This window comes from Lathyrus oleraceus, chromosome 6, assembly GCF_024323335.1.
Source record: "Lathyrus oleraceus cultivar Zhongwan6 chromosome 6, CAAS_Psat_ZW6_1.0, whole genome shotgun sequence".
NCBI lineage: Eukaryota > Viridiplantae > Streptophyta > Magnoliopsida > Fabales > Fabaceae > Lathyrus > Lathyrus oleraceus.
Genome location: NC_066584.1, coordinates 291,153,364 through 291,176,139, shown reverse-complemented (window position 1 = coordinate 291,176,139; position 22,776 = coordinate 291,153,364). Strand labels below are relative to the sequence as shown.

At 34.5% G+C, this 22,776-nt stretch overlaps 1 long non-coding RNA gene across 1 annotated transcript; it reads left to right on the top strand.

Annotated features, from left to right (window-relative positions):
• Positions 1–19,274: 19,274 nt before the first annotated feature.
• Positions 19,275–22,052, top strand: LOC127097465 (uncharacterized). The gene is made up of 2 exons (XR_007793044.1): positions 19,275–19,946; positions 20,530–22,052. It is a non-coding gene; the product is annotated as an uncharacterized LOC127097465 (long non-coding RNA).
• The last annotated feature ends 724 nt before the right edge of the window (positions 22,053–22,776 follow it).

Sequence of the window (22,776 nt, the reverse complement as noted above, 5' to 3'; positions counted from 1 at the left end):
GATCATTGGTTAGGTTTAAACTTGATCATGATGTTTTTAATAAATTGCATGAGTTGGTGGAATAATAGCCATATATGTTATTGTTTCAAGTTAGGTGAAAAGAAAAATCTTAGTCTTTTGAAAATTATGAAAATTTAAGATTTTGGGTGTTTGATTCGAATCAAGCACATATCCTGATTCGAAGCACTTTAGATAGAGGCAAACCAGAAATTTCCAAACAATTTGATTTGAATCAAATTTCACACATGATTTGATTCAGACAATTTTTTCCGTATTTCAGTTGGCTCAGATTGATTTATTCGAAATATGTTTAACACATGATTCGAATTGCGGGGTCTATGATTTGAATCAGACATTGTTCTTGATTCGAATCATGGGGTTTTTGATTCGAATTAGTCACTTTTCTTGATTTGAATCAACTAAAAAATGGGTCAAAACTCTATTTTTCTTATATTCCACTTCACTTGTTTAGTTGATTCAATCATGAAATGCCCTTTATTCTAATCTAACTAACTTTTCAACCATATTTTATGCTTAATCTCAAGCACATATAAAACCTTTATGTCATCATTTTTTATAGTAACGAATTAACAAATTCAGAATAACTTTTTGTGTCATTCTGAGAAAATCCAACACCCTCTGTTTTTGAAAGTTCAAAGTTCTTGTAACGAAATTCATACATCTTTAAATTCAGTTTGATTCTAGATCTTGATAATGAGATATTTGTAATTGATTAAAGGAGACGCGCTCTTGAAACTAATCCTTCTTGAAGATTGGGTTGATACTCTTAGGAAGCTTGCAATATTGAGTTTGTTGTCATTAGTGCTAAAAAATTCTAGTGAAAAAAAGGAGGTTCTTCTCTCCAGATTTCCTTGGCAGTGACTTTGTGGAAGGCTGCGGATAAGGAGGATTTGTTCTCAAATCTTCAGAGAATTCATCGCTCAACAAATCAGTAGGATCAAACGGTTGATTGCTACACACGAAGCCTTGAAGCAGATTGGTGATATTGGAAGATTCAAGAAGCGCCAATCGAGTAAAGATTATGCATAAGAGTTTGGCTTTACGATGTATACAAGTCAAGATCCTAATAGGATATTTTATAATTCTCAAAATTATTATGGATTGGTGAGTGTATGAACTCTTGGAAATATTTGTCAAATAAAAAGGAACAATGCATGTTCCAATGGGAAAACATTGAAGAGTGCAAATAGACAAAACGATGACGAACACCGAAGCACTATAACTTTGTGTATCATCATGAAAATCATCCTTTTTATTTGTAGATTGATTTAGTGTTAACGTGATAATGTTTTGAAAAGTATAATTTTCATATTTTTGTCATAAACCTTCCGCGTGCACTTTTGAAAAATCTCTGATATTGTGTTTTTGAAAAAATGGTTGGATTTTTCAATAAGGGTATATTCACCCTCCTCTAGACCATTTTTTACTTCCATATCATCACCCAACAATTGGCATCAAGATATAGTCTTTTGATTGTGTCTAATCGACATCCAAAATTTGTTAATATGGAGGATGGTAAGGGTCCTAAGGGAGCGTATAATAGAGCACCTGTTTTCAAAGACGAATATTATACTTATTGGAAAGCGAACATGTATGTACACTAGTTATGAATTGACAAAAACCTATGGTGTGTTGTCACTAAGGGACCATATATCCCTAAGGATGTTGATGATGTTGTCAAACATCCTAAGGATTGGACGAATGATGAGATCAAAAAGGCTTCATATGATTTGAAAACGAGGAATAGACTTATCACCACTTTAAGCGCGAAAGTATTCTACTCAATATCATATCAAATCAGTGCTAAAGGTATGTAGGACGCTCTCCAAACTCTCTTTGAGGGAACAAATGACGTCAAAGATTCTAAAATTAATATGTTTACAGAGGAGTTAGAACTATTACGTATGGAACCAGGAGAATCTATGGATTCTGTGCAAACTAGATTCCTCCATTTAATCAACAAATTATGCAACTTGGGAAAAACATTTTCTAACAAAGATATAACTTTGTGTATCATCATGAAAATCATCCTTTTTATTTGTAGATTGATTTAGTGTTAACGTGATAATGTTTTGAAAAGTATAATTTTCATATTTTTGTCATAAACCTTCCGCGTGCACTTTTAAAAAATCTCTGATATTGTGTTTTTGAAAAAAATGGTTGGATTTTTCAATAAGTGTATATTCACCCTCCTCTAGACCGTTTTTGTACTTCCATATCATCACCCAACAATTGGCATTAAGATATAGTCTTTTGATTGTGTCTAATCGACGTCCAAAATTTGTTAATATGGAGGATGATGAGGGTCCTAAGGGAGCGTATAATAGAGCACCTGTTTTCAAAGACGAATATTATACTTATTGGAAAGCGAACATGTATGTACACTAGTTATGAATTGACAAAAACCTATGGTATGTTGTCACTAAGGGACCATATATCCCTAAGGATGTTGATGATTTTGTCAAACATCCTAAGGATTGGATGAATGATGATATCAAAAAGGCTTCATATGATTTGAAAACGAGGAATAGACTTATCACCACTTTAAGCGCGAAAGTATTCTACTCAATATCATATCAAATCAGTGCTAAAGGTATGTAGGACGCTCTCCAAACTCTCTTTGACGGAACATATGACGTCAAAGATTCTAAAACCAATATGTTTACAGAGGAGTTAGAACTATTACGTATGGAACCTGGAGAATCTATGGATTCTGTGCAAACTAGATTCCTCCATTTAATCAACAAATTATGCAACTTGGGCAAAACATTTTCTAACAAATATTGTACTACTAAAGTATTAAGATCTATGTGGAGGGAGTGGCAAACAAAGGATACCACTATTAAAGAATCCCACGATCTTAATACTTTGGATATTATAAAACAGTTTAGAAAGTTAGTCGAGCATGAGAATGAGCTGAAATGACTCACCAATAGCGAAGTAAAGTCGAAAAAGAAAGAGAAAGGAAAAAAAGACAAACATGGCCTTTTTTTAAAGCTTTGTCGTCTAAAGGGAAGAATTCAAAGGAAGAAAGTGACAACTCGGATGAAGAATCTTCTAAAAATAAGGCTATGGGTTTATTCATTAGACGCTACAATAAATACTTAAAGAGAAATAAGCTCAAGCATAACAACAAAGGACTAGTGAACTTAAGAAATACTCACCCACCTAATAAAGAACACAATAAAAAGGATGATGATATTACATGTTACGAGTGTGGAAAATCATGACATTCTAGAACCACTTGTCCAAGTCTCCCCAAACATCATAAAAAGAAAGTAAGGAATTCTATAAGACGAAAGGAAAAAGCTCCAAAGGTCATAGATCATAGAGCCTATATCGCATGGGAAGAAGAGGATGAAAGTTCCTCCTCTCATTCTTGTTCAATTTCGGATGATGAGTATGCCAACCTATGTTTGATGGCACGTTAGAAAGGTGAAACTTCAAAGGCATATAATTATGATTCTGATATGAGTATTCTTATAGTGAATTGTCTAAAGCGTTCAATGATATGTATGTTGACTCCATAAATGTTTTTAATAAAATATATCTCTAAAAAGAAATGATTTTAAAACTTGAAGAGGAGATAATTGATTTTAATCACGCTTTGGAAACTCTTAATGAAGTGCATACATCTCTAGTTGATGAGTGTTATAATGTTTCAGATACTTTAGTTGAAAAGATGGAAATAATGGAATGTGTTGAGTGTCCAACTTTAAAACTTGAAATTGGAAATCTTAAAGGACAACTAACACATGCTACTTCATTATCTTGTACTTGTTCTAGTTCTTTGAGTAAAAGAGGGAAGATTTTTAAGAAAAACCCTCATGTCACTAAAAGAAATAGAAGAAGCATTTCATCTAAATATATTTTCCATTATTATTGTGATAAGTGTGAGAGAACTCTTTACTTTGAATTAATTTTTAATGATAGCAAATTGTGTGATCATCATCCAAATGTTGGTTGTGCATTACATTACATGATACATTTGTGTTTTATTGTGTTTTCATCCCACTCTATTGTTGCATAACTGTACATATAGACCTACATTGATAATTCTCTTAAAATAACAATTAAAATGCATTTTGTGTCAGTATGCATCAATACATAAGCCTCTGCATCGATACATACTGCATGTGGTATATCACAAAACTCCTTTTGTTCAGTATGCATCGATACATACAAGTCATGCATCGATACATGAAAGGCAAAAGGCTTTATGCATCGATCCATACGATCCATGCATCGATACATGACCTATTGAAACAGCCTGTGTATCAATGCATACGCATTAGGCATCGATACATACTAGTGTAAAAATCACATGCATCGATACATACGATTTATGCATCGATACATGATTAATCCATTTCACCTAAAATTCACATATCTTACAGTATGCATCGATACACACTCTTATGCATCAATACATAAAGCTGTTTTATGTTATAACAGTAACTGTTTTGCAGCATATAAAAGACAGGTTACAACAGCAGTGCAAAAACACGAATTCATTGAGGGAAAACAATTGAACACAGATCAAAAGCAGTGTTGGAGCAATTGTTTGAGAGCAATTAGAAACCTGAAAGAGACTTCATCTTCTTCATCTTCTCAATCACTTTTCTTCAAGAACATTTACACATAAACATTCTTGTTCTTTGGATTAAAGAAGCATCGAGATAACGTTCAGTGGTACGATCAAGGATCTAGCTGTGGTTTACAGTGGAACGATCGAGGATCTAGCTGAGTCGAAGATTGAAGGGGGTTTCTAGGAAAAACCTACTGGTTTGTCCTTCAAGAACTGGAGTGTTCTTGAGGGTTTGGGGAGTCACGTTTGCAGAACATATTCAGCCGCAGCATTGCGTTTGGAGATCGGGGGATTTCGCAAGCAGGTCGTGGAACCGATGAATTGTTTGCAATTTCGTGCAGGAAAATCTTGATCGTGCTCAGATCAAGTGAAGGTTCATACAAGAAGAGGTTCTTAGAGTTTAGAATTCTGTCTTTGTATCATAACCTTGTATCAACGGATTCGGCAATAATTGATAATCAAAGTTCTCAATTTCATTTGAAATTGAGAGGGATACGTACCCACACGCGAGGACGACGTGGGGAACTTCCTTACCAAATCTCTGCGTATCGTACTCTTACCTTACTCCTCTTTACGTTTTTCAAACTGTTTTCGCAATTTCAGTTAGTGTGTGGTGATTGTTTCTTTTTCAAGACAGCATTGGCAAGAAAACTTTAATCAAACTCCATTGTTGTTTATCATCGATCACATACACACCAACTGTTTGATAAAACGGTTAGCTAGATTTTATTCATTGGAAATAGACTTTAATGATAAGTGCATTCAATTAGTTAAAATTCTGGTGTGAACTGTTTCTGTCATTCTCATTAAAATCCAGCAATTTAACTTGTGTGTCCGGCTTTCTAGTAGAGGTTCAGAATAGACGGAAGTCGATTTGGGACTGATTTTTCCGCCAACTTTGAAAACTCTGATTAAATTTCAAATCCGTTAGTTTGAAAAGAGGTGATCTATTCACCCCCCCCCCCCTCTCGATCACTAGCCACACCGTCTAACAAGTGGTATCAGAGCGCCGGTTCGCTGGTGCTCTGTGGCTGCCTGTAACAGTATGGATTCTGAACCAAAGGGGGCGTATAATAGAGCGCCTATTTTCAACGGTGAAAATTATGGCTACTGGAAATACTGCATGCGAGTTCATATAAATTCTGTGGATAGGTTAGTATGGGCTGCCATTGAAAACGGTCCGTTTCAAATCACTATGACAAATGTGGCTGGCGCCATAGTACCTAAACCAGAAGATGATTGGAATGAGAAAGATGAGAAAAAGTGGTCGTGTGATTGGAGAGCTCGAAACATGTTAATTTCAGCACTTGGTGTTGATGAGTATTATCGAGTATCCCATTGCACGACAGCTAAAGAAATGTGGGACGCTTTAGAAGTTGCCCATGAGGGTACTACTGAAGTAAAACAATCCCGCATTAACACACTCAATCAAGAGTTTGAGCTCTTTCGCATGAAACAAGGAGAATCCATCTCCGACATGCAAAAGAGATTCACCCATCTAACTAACCGATTGAATGCTCTTGGAAAACCTATTTCCAATGAAATTGCTACTAATAAAATTCTCAGGTGTCTTAGCAGGGAGTGGCAACCTAAAGTTACAGCAATCAAGGAAGCCAACGATCTTACAAGACTTACGATTACAACTCTGTTTGGAAAGCTGGAAGAACATCAGCAAGCTTTGGAAAGTCTTGAAAAATATGAGAATAAAAGTAAGAAGGAAAAGGAGAAGAAAAGAGACAAAGAGGGAGAGAAGAAGCCAATAGCTCTTGTGGCCTCTAGCTCTAAGTCCTCACGAAAAGAGCAAAGCGACAATGATTCAAGTAGTGACAAAGACTCGGATGATGAGGAAATGGGACTGTTTGTAAGGAGATACAATAGATTCATTCGAAAGAATGGAGTCAAGCATTCCGATAAAAATCTCATGAAGTTTCGAAAACAATCTACAAATTTGAAACAAGAAGAGAACAAGAAGAGTAGAGGAAGAGGATCCTGTTTTAATTGTGGTAAATCTGGACACTATAAAACGGACTGCCCTATGAAGTATAAGGATCAAAGAAAAGATTCGCCAAAAGGGTACAGCAAACAAAGAAGAGCGTATATTGCATGGGAAAGTGATAGTGATTCATCAAGCACACAAAGCTCAAGTGATGATGATGAAGCTGCAAATTTGTGCCTTATGGCTCACACAAAAAATCTGTCCTACCACAAGAAGAAAAACAATGACAAAAAGGTAAAACAAGCTTATTACAATAATTTCTCCTCTATGTCTTTTTCGGAACTAAAAATAGCTTTTGAAAAACTGCATAACGAAGCTGTAGATGCTTTTAAAAGACTATCTTCCGACAAACATATCTTCTCATTTTTGGAAGGTAAAGTAAACAAAGCTGAAATTGATTTAGAAGCATTGAAAACTAGTATTGCAGAAAATTCAAAAACTATTGACATTGACAGATGTAGTAGAGTTAGGTATTGTGACGCATGTTATATTTGGCAAAAAGAGGTAAACACTCTTCAGGTCAAATTAGAGAAAGCGCTACAACCTAAAGTTACTTATGCCGTTGACCCCAAGTTGTTTAAGAAGTCATTGAATCCTCCATATGCAAAATACTCTTTTATTCTAAAGGATTCAATGAACAAGAAACAACAAACACATCATCATGGTTTATGTCATTATTGTTGCCATGCTGGCCATACCATTGAGAAATGCAAATTTAGGAGATTTCTTGTCCCTAAAGGCATTTATCAATGGAAGCCAAAAGGCAACCATGTTAGCACTTACCCACTTGGACCCAATGAAAATTGGGTACCAACTTCTCTCTTTTGATGTTGTAGGATGAGTGCCTTGCCTCCGCAGATAGAAGGTGGTTTCTTGACAGCGGCTGCTCGAGGCACATGACCGGTGACATATCGCTCTTTATAGACTTCAAGGCAAAGAAGAAGGGATATGTCACTTATGGAGACAACAACAAAGGAGCTATACTCGGCAAAGGTAGTGTAGGTAATCCCTCCACCACTACTATTTCAAATGTCCATTTAGTTGAGGGACTTAAACACAATTTGTTAAGCATAAGTCAACTATGCGACATGGGCTATAAAGTGTCGTTTACAAAAACTTGCTGCATAATTGAACATGTTGAACAAAACATTGTGTTTAAGGGTGTAAGAGTAAACAACATCTATATGCTTGACTTGTTTGATGTACCTTTAACAAATACTAAATGTCTAGTCACCTTGAATGATGACTCTTGGCTTTGGCATAGACGTTTAGCGCATGTTAACTTCGATTTGCTAAATAAGGTTGTATCTAAGGATCTAGTAGTCGGTCTACCAAAAATAAAATTTTCAAAAGACCACCTATGCGACGCTTGCCAAATGGGAAAGCAAACAAGGGTGTCCTTTAAATCTAAAAATGTAATTTCAACTTCACGACCTCTTGAGCTTCTCCATATGGACCTCTTTGGACCTTCTAGGACAAAGAGCCTAGGTGGAAATTACTATGGCTTTGTAATAGTTGATGACTACTCTAGATTCACTTGGACTATATTCCTTCATAGCAAAGATGAAACTTTTTCTGCTTTTAAAATTTTTGCAAATCTGTCCCAAAACAAAATGAATTCCAAAATAGTTACAATTCGTAGCGATCATGGTGGTGAGTTTCAAAATTACCACTTTGAGAAGTTTTGTGACAAGTATGGTATTGAGCATAACTTTTCAGCCCCTCGCACTCCACAACAAAATGGCGTCGTGGAGCGTAAAAATCGTGTTTTAGAGGAGTTGGCAAGAACAATGCTTAATGAGGGTGGATTACCAAAATACTTTTGGGCTGATGCTGTCAGCACGGCCTGTTATGTTCTAAACAGAATCTCAATTCGCCCTATTTTAAACAAAACTCCTTATGAACTTTTGAAAGGAAGAAAACCAAACTTGTCACATCTTCACGTATTCGGTTGTAAATGTTTTGTTTTGAATAACGGTAAGGAAAACCTTGGGAAGTTTGATGCAAAAGCGGATGAAGGTATCTTTCTTGGTTACTCACTGTCAAGTAAAGCATATAGAGTGTATAATAAGCGTTTACTTACTGTTGAAGAATCTGTTCATGTTTCTTTTGATGAGTCTTATCCGAAAAATGTCGGAAAAGGTATTTCTTTTGATGACGCAGGTGTATCTACAGAAGACATACTCAAGGAAGCTGTTGAGGAAACTGATCAGTCCAAAACAGCTGCCCATGAGAAGGAGGAAGATACTAGTCATGAAGAAATTGAGGAAGAAAAGACAGCTGAAGTGAATGATCTTCCAACAGCTTGGAGATCCTCAAAAGACCATCCCATTGACAACATCTTGGGAGACATTTCAAAGGGAGTAATGACTCGTTCTAAGATAAGTAATTTTTGCTCTCACTTCGCGTTTGTTTCACAAGTAGAACCTAAGAATGCCAAAGAGGCCTTGATTGATGAATTTTGGCTAATGGCCATGCAAGAAGAGCTTAATCAATTTAAAAGAAATGACGTTTGGGAACTTGTTCCTCGTCCGCGAGATCATCATATCATAGGCACTAAGTGGGTTTTTAGGAACAAGCTTGATGAAAACGGAGTGATTACTAGGAACAAGGCACGTTTAGTAGCACAAGGGTATAACCAAGAGGAGGGCATAGACTATGAGGAAACTTATGCTCCAGTTGCTCGCCTTGAAGCTATACGTCTTTTGCTTGCCTATGCGTGTTCTAAGGATTTTAAGCTTTACCAAATGGACGTAAAGAGTGCCTTTCTTAATGGTGTCATAAATGAAGAAGTATATGTTTCACAACCTCCCGGTTTTGAAAATGCTGAAAATCCAGATCATGTTTACAAATTAAAATGAGCTTTGTATGGTCTTAAACAAGCCCCTCGGGTTTGGTATGAAAGGCTTAGCAAATTCCTAATTGATCATGGATATTCAAGAGGTAAAGTGGACAATACTCTCTTTATTAAACACAAAGGGAAGCACATTCTTTTAGTTCAAGTTTATGTCGACGATATCATATTTGGTTCAACTAACATTCACTTGGTCGAAGAATTTTCTAAGGTTATGCAGGGTGAATTTGAGATGAGTCTAATGGGGGAGCTGAACTACTTCCTAGGACTGCAAATAAAGCAACTTGATGAGGGTACAGCAGTATGTCAAACAAAATACTGCAGAGAACTACTCAAGCGCTTTGGAATGAATGATTCAAAATCAATCGACACCCCAATGCCTACCAACGGAAATCTAGATAAGGATGAGCACGGTAAGTGTGTAGATGTCAAAAGGTTCAGAGGTATGATTGGATCTCTCTTATATCTTTCTGCTTCTAGACCAGACATCATGTTTAGTGTTTGTATGTGTGCACGCTATCAATCAAATCCTAAGGAATCGCACCTAAAAGCGGTGAAGCGCATATTTAGATATCTTCACGGAACACCTAAACATGGGCTTTGGTACTCCAAAGGAAGTGATTGTAGCTTAGTAGGGTACTCCGATTCTGATTTTGCTGGCTGCAAATCAGATAGGAAAAGCACAAGTGGCACATGTCACCTGTTTTCAAACTCCTTGGTCAGTTGGCATAGCAAAAAGCAAGTTTCTGTGGCTTTGTCAACTGCAGAGGCTGAATACGTTGCAGCCGGTAGTTGTTGCGCTCAGATTTTATGGCTGAAACAGCAACTACAAGACTTCAACATTCAACTCAAACGTATTCCTATCAAATGTGACAACACCAGTGCCATAAACCTTACTAAAAACCCTGTTTTACACTCACGCACTAAACACATAGAGATCAGACATCATTTCCTTCGTGATCATGTTGAAAAAGAAGACGTTGTCTTTGAGCACGTTGATTCCAAAAATCAGCTCGCTGATATTTTCACTAAACCGTTGGCAACGGAACCTTTCTTCAACATTCGTCGCGAATTGGGAATCTTAGATCTTTCTCAATTGATGTCATAAGAATGTTATCTCTTAATTATATTATGCCTCACCATGGTTGATAAGAGCTGTTTTAGATGTCAATTATCCATCACAAGAGTTCTCCAACAGAGGTAATATCAATCCTTTCTACAACTTTCTTATTGCTAAGTGATTGTGTATGTTAGAACAAATGTTCTTACTCTAGTTGATATAAAATTTGATTGCATATACTCCTTGTCTATATTGTGTGCACATTAACAATCCGACTTCTGAATCTCTGTTGAGCATAATCATCATGACATAGTGCAAAATGCATATCCATACTGCATCAAAAGTCATTAAAATCTGGTTTGACATCAGTATGCATCGACACAAAACATGTATGCATCGATCCGTATATTCTGGATTTCAATTTCTTTTAACCAACTGGCTCAGGATGCATCGATGCATCCATCGCATGTATCGATACACAGCCCTGTTATAAACAAAAATGAATGATAGGCATCGATTCATGGCCATTTGCATCGACACATACTGATGCTATTTGAATTAAATGCATTTCATCTCATGCTGCTCAAGTTTTATTTGAACTGTTGCACAATATATGGTTTAGCTTATGCAATTCTTAAACTCGTTCATACTGCTCATATGCTTATAACCTTCTGTTTACTTCTGATGTTATTACCATTATTCGTCATTCCTTGTGAATGATTCTTTACTTTGAAGCTTCCTTCTTTGTGATTGATAGCTTGTTATCCATTTTTTTGCCATGTCCTGCTACACTATGCTACCTTGATAGATCTGTTCCTTCCTCTTTTTGATGTTGACAAAGGGAGAGAAAATGCAGATATGCACAAACTCAGGGGGAGTATCACACATCTTGCCAAGAATTTGCCATCATCAAAAAGGGGGAGTTTGTGAGAGAACTCTTTACTTTGAATTAATTTTTAATGATAGCAAATTGTGTGATCATCATCCAAATGTTGGTTGTGCATTACATTACATGATACATTTGTGTTTTATTGTGTTTTCATCCCACTCTATTGTTGCATAACTGTACATATAGACCTACATTGATATTTCTCTTAAAATAACAATTAAAATGCATTTTGTGTCAGTATGCATCAATACATAAGCCTCTGCATCGATACATACTGCATGTGGTATATCACAAAACTCCTTTTGTTCAGTATGCATCGATACATACAAGTCATGCATCGATACATGAAAGGCAAAAGGCTTTATGCATCGATCCATACGATCCATGCATCGATACATGACCTATTGAAACAGCCTGTGTATCAATGCATACGCATTAGGCATCGATACATACTAGTGTAAAAATCACATGCATCGATACATACGATTTATGCATCGATACATGATTAATCCATTTCACCTAAAATTCACATATCTTACAGTATGCATCGATACACACTCTTATGCATCAATACATAAAGCTGTTTTATGTTATAACAGTAACTGTTTTGCAGCATATACAAGACAGGTTACAACAGCAGTGCAAAAACACGAATTCATTGAGGGAAAACAATTGAACACAGATCAAAAGCAGTGTTGGAGCAATTGTTTGAGAGCAATTAGAAACCTGAAAGAGACTTCATCTTCTTCATCTTCTCAATCACTTTTCTTCAAGAACATTTACACATAAACATTCTTGTTCTTTGGATTAAAGAAGCATCGAGATAACGTTCAGTGGTACGATCAAGGATCTAGCTGTGGTTTGCAGTGGAACGATCGAGGATCTAGCTGAGTCGAAGATTGAAGGGGGTTTCTAGGAAAAACCTACTGGTTTGTCCTTCAAGAACTGGAGTGTTCTTGAGGGTTTGGGGAGTCACGTTTGCAGAACATATTCAGCCGCAGCGTTGCGTTTGGAGATCGGGGGATTTCGCAAGCAGGTCGTGGAACCGGGGAATTGTTTGCAATTTCGTGCAGGAAAATCTTGATCGTGCTCAGATCAAGTGAAGGTTCATACAAGAAGAGGTTCTTAGAGTTTAGAATTCTGTCTTTGTATCATAACCTTGTATCAACGGATTCGGCAATAATTGATAATCAAAGTTCTCAATTTCATTTGAAATTGAGAGGGAGACGTACCCACACGCGAGGACGACGTGGGGAACTTCCTTACCAAATCTCTGCGTATCGTACTCTTACCTTACTCCTCTTTACGTTTTTCAAACTGTTTTCGCAATTTCAGTTAGTGTGTGGTGATTGTTTCTTTTTCAAGACAGCATTGGCAAGAAAACTTTAATCAAACTCCATTGCTGTTTATCATCGATCACATACACACCAACTGTTTGATAAAACGGTTAGCTAGATTTTATTCATTGGAAATAGACTTTAATGATAAGTGCATTCAATTAGTTAAAATTCTGGTGTGAACTGTTTCTGTCATTCTCATTAAAATCCAGCAATTTAACTTGTGTGTCCGGCTTTCTAGTAGAGGTTCAGAATAGACGGAAGTCGATTCGGGACTGATTTTTCCGCCAACTTTGAAAACTCTGATTAAATTTCAAATCCGTTAGTTTGAAAAGAGGTGATCTATTCACCCCCCCTCTCGATCACTAGCCACACCGTCTAACAATAAGGGTCAAATTAGCCTTTTTTTTTCAAATTAGGAGTCTTTAAGTTTTCAATGGAAAAATGACATGGATTCCTAAGTGTATCTCAACTAACCCCAAAGGGCCCAACTAAAATTGGGTACCTAGTTTATTGTTACTTTGTGCATGAGTGTCTAAGAATCTTTATGGATTCTCAAGACAAGTGAAGGAATATTTATCCAATCACATTTTTAATCGTATTGTATTCTTTTTATTTTATTAGTGTTGTTACTTGCGCATAAATTTTAGTCCTAGATCACTGTAATCGGTATGATCGTTTCGTACTCCTTTATCTTCGCGTAATTGCACTTTATCTATCTCATTTGCTTTTAATTGTTTCCATTGTATTGTGATCATTCAACTATTTTTCATATGCATCAAAACTATTTTTCACATGCATCAAAAATTATTTTACATATGGATTAAAGTTAATTTTCATTTGCATCAAAATAATGTTTTAGTTGCATTAAAATCTTTTTCATTAAATTCTCCTTGTATCAAACGGTTTTCGCATTAAATTATTTTTTCATAAGCTAAGAAAAGCATATTCTTTTAGACTAAACTTACATTGATGATATTGTATTTGGCACCACAAACGAATCTATTTGTCATTTTTCTAGTTTGACACAGAGAATTTGAGATGTCTCTTATGGGAGAGCTAATATATTTCTTGGGATTGCAAATCAAGCAAGCTAAAGAAGGAACTTTCATAAGTCAAATAAAATACTACTTAGAGCTTCTTAAGAAGTTTGATATGAAATATTCTAAGAGTTTCTCAACACCCATGGCATCAAATGTGCTTATTGACAAAGATGAAAGAGAAGTGGATTTCCACATAACAAGGTATATAGGTATAATCGGTTCCTTACTCTATTTAACCACGAGTAGGCCATATATCATGTTTAATGTGTGCATGTGTTCTAGATATCAAGCATCACCTAAGGATTCCCACTTTAAGATCGTAAAACGTAATTTTAGGTATCTTAACGGAACCTCCAATCACGGTCTTTGGTATCCTAAAGGTAGTATTTGTAGCTTAGTAGGTTTTTCTGATTCTGATTTCAAGAGGTGCAAGTTGGATAGGAATATTACTAGTGGTACATGTCACTTATTTGGAAGTTGTGTAGTTTTTTTGGCACAATAAGAAGTAGAATATTGTTGCTCTTTCTACTATTGAGGCTGAATATGTAACCGCTGGTAGTTGTTGTGCAAATGTATTTTGGCTAAAGCAACAATTACTAGATTATGATTTAAAGCTTGACTGTGTTTCGATTAAGGGCAATAGTACTAGTGATATAAGCCTTACTAAGAATACAATACTTCATTCACGGACCAAACACATTGAGATCCGACAAAATTTTCTTAGAGATCATGTGGTAAAAGGAGATATTATTTTTGAATACATTGACACTAAAAGTCAACTTGCTGATAATTTTACTAAACCATTATCACCAAATCCCTTTCACAATATTTGTAGGGATTTGGGAGTCTTAGACTCTTCGTTCTTTAAATAGAATGAGTATTTTTCTTACTTTCATTTGCTCTATATTTTTTTCACTAACACTATTTGCAATAAATCATAGCTTTTTTCTAACTACATTGGTATGTCTCTAAACTCTTATATCATGTTTTATACCATTGTATATGTTTGTTCTAGAGTTGTGAATTGGTTTGCTTATTTCCTCCTTACCTCACTCATTCATCTCTAGTATATGTTCTTGATTTATCTATTTTGCATTTAAGTCTCTTTAAATGTGTATTTCTAATTATGTGCATTTGGGCATTTGTGTAATTGTTGATGCATTATTTATGATTGTTAATGCATTCCTTTACATAATGGTTTTGATCACTTAATTGTTTGTTGTTAAATGTTGGTGTTGCATGTCTATTTTCTTTTTGTTGCATGTATCATGTCTATCTTCGTGTTCAACATGAGATCTTTGTTATTGTATATTCTTCTTAGCTGTTTAGCTCATATGCTCATCTAAAATTATTTGTTTGTGGCTAGTTATTTGGGTTTTAGATGCATTTCGATCTATCTCTTTTTGATGTTGTCAATGGGGAAGAAATTGTAATGTGAGTCTAGAATTGTTTTGTGTGGTTTGTGTTCAATGTTTCAGGGGGAACATAGGCATTTTTTTTCATTTACTCGAAGTCAAATCAATTCTAAATTAAAGCTTGCCAAGCATCAAAAAAGGGGAGAATGAAGTTGCATGTCCTTAATACATTCAGGGGGAGCACCCCAATACAATTATTTTGTTGATCTTCTTATTGCTTTCATTTTGATTTACTTCAGATTATTGAGTCTCCTTCATGATTTCACCTCTCTGGATTAAGTTTTGAAATTATCCATTTTTAGCATGCATAAACCATTGGTTAGGTTTAAAATTGATCATGATGTTTTTAATCAATTTCATGAGTCAGTGGAATAAGAGTCATATATGTTATTGATTCAAGTTAGGTGGAAAGACAAATCTCAAAGTCTTTTGAAAATTATAAAAAATTGAGATTTTGGGTGTTTGATTTTAATCAAGCACATATCCTGATTCAAATCACTTTGGGCAGAGGAAAACTAGAAATTTTCAAACAATTTGATTTGAATCAAATTTTACACATGATTCGAATAAACCAACTCTGGATCACATCTACTAGAATTGATTCAAATTTGGCTTTACACCTGGTTTGAATCAAACAATTGTTTCCATATTTTTTAGTTTGCTCAACTTGATTGATCCTAATCACATTTAACACGTGATTTGAATCAAGAGGTGTTTGATTCGAATAAAAAAAAAATTCTTCATTCAAATCAACGGAAAAATGGATCAAAACTTTATCTTTCTTTTATTTCACTTCACTTGTTCAATTGATTCAAATCATGAAATATTCTTGATTTGAACCTAACTTACTTTTTAAACCATATTTTGTGCTTAATCTCAAGCACATATAAAACATTTTTACAATCATTTTTCATAGTAACAAATCAACAAATTCATAACCATTCTGTGAAAAACCAACACCCTCGGTTTTTGAAAGTTCAAAGTTCTTGCAACTAAATTCTTACATCTTCAACTTCAGTTTGATTGTAGATCTTGATAATGAGAGATTTGTATTAGATTTAAGGATACACGCTTTTGAAATTAATCGTTCTTGAAGATTTCGTTGAGATTTTCAGGTAGCTTTAAACATTGAGGTTGTTGTCATTAGTGCTGACAAATTCCAGTGAAAAGAAGCACACTCATCTCTCCATATTTCCTTGGTAGTGATTGTGTGAAAGGTTATAGATAAGGCATAGTTCTTCTCAAATCTTCAGATAATTCATCGCTCAAGGAATTGGTATGATCAAGGTTTTGATTGCTACATACTAAGGCTTGAAGCATATTGGATATATAGGAAGATTCAAGAAGCATCCATCGAGTAAATATTATGTAAAAGAGTTTGACATTACGTTGTATACAAGTCAAGATCCTAATAGGAGGTTTTATAATTCTTAGCATTATTGTGGATTGGTGATTATATGAATTCTTGCACATATTTTTCAAATAAAAAGGAACAAAGTAGGTTCTAATGGGAAACCATTAAAGTGTGCACGTAGGAAAAGCAAGGACGAACGTCGAAGCACTATAAATCTTGGTGTCATCTCTCTCACATACTCTTGCATTTAATTTTCGTAGAATTTTCATGATTAGGTATTTCAATTCTAGCGTAGTTTATCATTTATTCAATTGATAGCTATTTATTGCTTAAACTTATTTTTTGTTAAAATTGGTGCCTAATCTAGCTACATTGGTGATTAGAATCTGAAAAATAATTGAGGTTAAAATTGATTTGTATTGAATCATTATATAATCACATCTTGTGAAATATACTATTAAATAAATCTTATATCTTTGTGTATCATCACAAAAATCATATTTAGTATTTGTAAATTGATTTAGTGTTAAGGTGATCAAGTTTTGAAAAGTATAATTTTTATATTTTCACTATAAACCTTTCGCGCACAATTTTGAAAAATCTCTGATATTCAGTTTTTGAAAAAGCAGTTGAATTTTTCAATAAGGGTCTATTCACCCCCCTCTACACCACTTTTCTACTTTCATATTCTCACCCAACAATCCCAACAATGAAGACCTCATATTCGACTTAGTTATTGGTTGTTGGAAACTTGAATATTACAGGCACTTACACTTCTAAATTGAAACCATTTTCTAAGATTACACATGTGTCACTCCTCTTGCTATTGGACAATCCGTTAGTGAAGACCACACATGTATCGTCACAACTTGTGTGATGTTTTTACCAACGCCGAGGATGCATTTTTTATCTTATGGTATCGTGTTTGTGCCCCTGCCAATGCTTTGGAAATGAAGTACATCGGCGTTTGGCGGGTGTCAGAATCTCTAATCAAAATAACAGTTACAATTTCTTCAATAATAACAAGTATATATGCAAAAATCCCCCCGAAGATGGTCTGGTAAGTACTGGGGGTGTGGCCAAGGTTTTCTTCAAATATTCGCAATCAATTGTCCACTTGAAATCGGTCGTCTTCTTAAATAGTCATTAAAAAGGTAAATCGTGTTGTGCAGACTTTGAAATAAATATATTCAAAGAAGTCAACATACCGTTTAACCTCTGAACCTCCTTCTTTGAAGTCGACGAGTTCATTTGAATCATTGTTTCACATTTGTCTGGATTTGTTTCAATCCCTTTGCTCGGTCAAATAGAAATCCAAGAATTTGACTTCCCTTACATCGAAAGTACATTTGATTCCTCATTTGTTGAATTTATTGCTAGCCATAACAAAGATAGTTTGGCTTGTACCTGTTTTATCAAATTTAGAGTATCCAAGCCCCACATTTATCATTTGAATATCTTTGTCTACTTAGCATATTTTCCAAACCAATTTGAACTTTCTGATATTTCTTTGACTTTGTTTAATTCAAAAAAATTGGATTCATGTGATTGACATTTATTGCACGCAAATTTTTTGAATTTTTGTCTAATTCCATTTTAGTGTCATTAGCCTTACTTTCTAGAGACAAAATTATTTTCTTTTATTTTGAACATGTTTTAGAAAGTGTCAACATTCTCCATGCAATTCAAGGTAAGCATTATGTAATTCATCATAAGATGGTTCAAGACCACTAACCTCATTTTCTTCATCATCAGAATGGTGTGAAGCCATTAATGTCATATTTTCTTATTCTTCATTTGACGATGAAATTAATTTATTGTCCTGCCATCCCATTTAAGCATTTTTTGATTTCCTATCCTTCTTGTTGTTGACTTTGATCTTCTTTTGAATAGTAGAGCATTCTCTTTTGACATGACCTCTTCTTCGACATTCGAAGCAAGTAACTTTTTGTATTGAAGTTGATGTTACTCTTTGACTAATTACCTTTATCTTTTCCTTTCTTAAGAATTAAAAAAAATAGTGATTCATCTTTATCATCTTCAAATTTAGATTCTTTTTCTTGATCACTATCATGTTTAGACTTCAAATCAAGGGATTTTACTTTAACATCACGTCCTTCATGCTTCTCTAATTTATCATGATCCAATTCATGTATTTCTAATCGATCATGTTCCATTTCATGTTCGTGAAATTTTCCAAATTATGAAACCAATGGCCTTTTAGAAAGACTCTTCTTTTCAGATATTGTTGTCACTTTTGATTGTCATGCTTTAGACAATGATATAAGAACTTTGAGATTTAAATCATCATTTGTTAATGTTTTTCCAAGAGCCATCAAATGGTTTGTCGAGATTGTAAATATCTTATGTAAATCAAGAATACTTTCATGGGGTATCACTCTGAACAATTCATATTCTTGAGATAAGGTATTTAATTTGGAAATTTTCACTTCCTCCATGTCTTCACGCGTTACTTCCAAAGTATCCCAAATATACTTTGTTCTTTTATAATTTGATATTTGGAAAAATTCATACATTCCTAACACAGATGCGAGTATGTTCTTTGTCTTCTTATCAAACAAAATTTTCTTCTTGTCGTCCTTTTACCAAAAGCCTTTAACATTTGGTTGTTCTACATTGTTTTTTACAGTTGTAGGAATGAATGGTCCATTTTCAACAGTATCTCATATTTCTTCTCTTTGTGCTTCTAAGTAAATTTGCAGGTGAATCTTCTAGAATTCCTAATATTCACTAATAAAATATGGTGGTTAGTTGTTGTTGCCACCATCTAGAAAAAATGGTTTTGCGGAAGTCATATCTACCCTGATCAAGGAGAAAGTTACCTAAACATGCTCTGATGCCAATTTTAATTATAGAGATTGCAACCTAAAAGGGAAATGTGAATTAGACTTTATGAGATTTTTTTATTATTTTGTAGATGTTCTTTTCATTTTATTTTTAGGAATTACGATCATGAACTTAGAACAAAGAATGTAGAAAAATAATTAACATAAATATAAATGAAACAGGAGATTTATCCTGGTTAGTGTTGCTTGAAAACCTGAAAACCTGTGGTGTGACATGGAACCAGTGGCGGAGGCAACGATTATGAGGGGGTAAATAATCGCACAAAAGAAATTACACCCTTAACTTAAATGACTCATATCTTTTTTATTTAATTCATTTTATAATTTTCTCTTCTCTCTAAACTTCTTTCTCTCTCTAAGTCTCTAATCCAAAAGCACGTTAATACTTCTCCTCCCCTACTCTCGTTCGCCAGAAGCAGCGGTGCGGCGACACCACCACTACCCCTTCACTATCCTTACTACTCTCCACTCGCCTTCCTACTCTCTACTCAATCATTCAACATCATTTAAACATCTATTAAGGTAATCAATTTTAAAATTTCATTTTAGGTTTTTGTGAAATTTATTTTTCCCTTTTTCGAATCTACCACACTCATACGATTCTGGATTATGTTTGGAACGATTCTGCTAATATTTTTCATTTTGGGGAAAAACTTTTTCCTGTGATTGTTGTGAGTTATTTCTTCTATTGCTGCTGAATTTGTTGGGTTTTCTCTATCTAAATTTCTTCCATTACTCTTAACTTGTTTACTTTCTATGATAAATTGATCAATTGTTGCAGATTTGGAAATTGGAATCATTGTTGGCACATGTTTAGAGAGGAATGTTTAGTGTTGTCTTTATCAAATAGTGCCTTATTTATATTTAAGTAGGAAAAAAAATGTGACAAAGTGCAGTGACTAGTTTGTCACTGAGTGGTCCAAATATAAAGAGTTAATCACTTTGACAAAAATCATATTTTGTTTATTTGTACAATTTTGTTTATTAGTTTGTTAGTGTTTTGAGTTATATAATATTAGATAATGGAGAAGTTGGAGAAGTTTAATATAAAAATTTAATCACTTTAATTACTGTGTCTTTATTTTGGTTGTTTTATTTTTGGTAGGAGATTATGGAGAAGTTTTTCAAACGTAAATTACCATCGGAAGAACAAGACTCTATTTCTCAGCAGCAACATATTGAGTATAATTTGGAAGAGTTGTCATCAGATCCTGGAAAGCGGCCTAAAATATCAGCATATCATCTAAATGATCAAGAGATGGTATGCTGAACATATTTACAAAGAGGGTCATGCCAACATACTCAACATAATTTCCCCCAAAGAAGAATCGGAAATTTAATGAGAAGATTTTGTTCCTCATGGTTTAATGAATTTGGAAATTGGTTAGAGTATAGTATAGAGAAATATGCCGCATTTTGTTTATGTTGTTATCTTTTTAGACCTGATTTTGGAAAGCAATCGGGTGGTGATACATTTGTAACAGAGGGATTCACAAGTTGGAATAAAAAAGCTAAACTCGCATCACATGTTGGAGGCCCTAATTACGCTCATAACATTGCTCGGAAGAAATATGAAGATTTGATGAGTCAAAATCAACACATTGAAGTTGTGATATCTAAACAAACTCGTAACTTATATCGAAGGTGGTTGATGGCTTCACTTGATTGTCTTCTCTATCTATTAAAGCAAGGGTTGGCTTTTCGTGGTCATGATGAATCAATAGAATCTTCTAATCAAGGAAACTTCCTTAAAATGCTTAGATGGTATGCGGACAAAAAAAGAAAGTGAGAAAGTGAGACGAGTTGTATCAGAAAATGCTCCAGAAAATCTAAAAATGACTTCTCCATCAATTCAAAGAGATATTATTAAAGCGGCGGCTTTGGAAACTACTAAAGCAATTATTAATGACCTTGGAGATGAATTGTTTTCTACTCTTGTTGATGAATCCAGGGGTATATCTAATAAGGAGAAAATCGTTGTTGTTTTGTGTTATGTTGACAAATATGGAATTATTGTTGAATGATTTTGGGGTATTGCTCATGTTAAAACTACAACATCCATGTCATTGAAAATGACCATAGATGATTTGTTATGCAAACATGGATTTACTACTTCTAGAATTCTAGAACAAGGTTATGATGGTGCTAGCAACATGCAAGGAGAGGTTTTTGGTCTTAAGAGTTTGATATTAAAGGAAAGTCCATGTGTATTTTATGTACATTGTTTTGCTCATCGATTACAATTTACATTAGTTGTTATTGCTAAAGATCACCTTCATGTTTGCTCTCTTTTTAGCTTAGTATCCACTTTATTAAATGTTGTTGGGGGATCCTGCAAAAGGAATGGCATGCTACATGAAAGACAAATGATTAAGGTTCGAGATGCATTGGAAATTGTAGAAACCGTGTATGGAAAAGGTTTGAATTAAGGAACTAGTCTCAAGGTGGAACTAGTCTCAAGTGACCTGCTAATACTCGTTGGAGTTCTCTCTATGTTACTTTAGTGAATTTGATATTGATGTATAGTTCTGTTACAGGTGTTTTTGAAATGTTGAAAGAAGATGTATCAACTAAAGATGCAAGAGACGGAGAAAATGGTCGTTTACTTTTAATGGATAATTTTGATTTTACACTCACTTTGCATTTGATGAAAAATTTCTTAGGTATTTCAAATGAGTTGTCGCAAGCATTGCAAAAGAAAGATCAAGACATTGTCAATGTTATGCACTTGGTTAACATCACAAAGAAAAGATTACAAAATCTAAGAGATGATGGATGAGAACCTTTATTGGAAGAGGTATGTTTATTTTTCATTAAGTATAATATTCACATTTCGAATATGGATGATATATTTTTTTCTTGGTATATCAAAATGTGAAAGAAATGCTCATTCTATCACAATAAGGAATCACTATCGCATTGAATTATATTGTTGTGGACATGCCGCTTCAAGAACTTAACAATCGTTTTAATGAGATAAATAGTCGATTTCTCATTTGTATGATGACTTGTTTGTGTCCAAATAACTTGTTCTCTACTTTTGACAAGGAAAAATTGATGGAGTTTGCAAAGTTTTATCCAAGTGGATATTTTCTAACTAGTTTGGTGATGCTTGATAATCAACTTGAGATTTACACCATTGATATGCGCACGAGTGTTGAATTTTCATCTTTAAAAGGAATAAGTGATCTTTCAAAAAAGTTGGTTGAAACTAAAAGGAATATTGTTTATCCTTTACTCTATAAGCTTTTGAAGTTAGCATTGATTTTACTTGTCGCCACAACAACTGTTGAACGATCCTTTTCTGCTATGAATATTTTGAAGACTAGATTCCATAATCGAATAAGGGATC